Here is a 225-nt window from a genome sequence, read left to right as displayed (position 1 = left end):
AAAAATAATGTTTTGGATATATAGAAATACTTATTTTCCTTACGATATGGAGATATTTTAAGGAATTATTGTTGATATTAACCTAGAAAAAAAAAAAAAAATAGCGAGACACATAAACACGTGTGTCCGATTACTGTAAAAATCTACGGATATCGTACGCCATATTTACCTAACTGACACTGAAATTGGAACCGAAATGATAGACAAAATTTATGGAAAATACGG

General features: G+C 28.9%; 1 protein-coding gene across 1 annotated transcript in view; it reads left to right on the top strand.

Moving 5' to 3' along the window:
* LOC119587387 (receptor-type tyrosine-protein phosphatase S-like) overlaps nt 1–225 on the top strand; it is a gene marked incomplete in the record, with an annotated part of 26,335 nt that overhangs the window by 14,217 nt on the left and 11,893 nt on the right.

This window comes from Penaeus monodon, chromosome 22 (assembly GCF_015228065.2).
Source record: "Penaeus monodon isolate SGIC_2016 chromosome 22, NSTDA_Pmon_1, whole genome shotgun sequence".
NCBI classification, from domain to species: Eukaryota; Metazoa; Arthropoda; class Malacostraca; order Decapoda; family Penaeidae; genus Penaeus; species Penaeus monodon.
The sequence above is the reverse complement of the archived record's forward strand: the minus strand, read 5'-3'. Positions and strand labels throughout refer to the sequence as shown.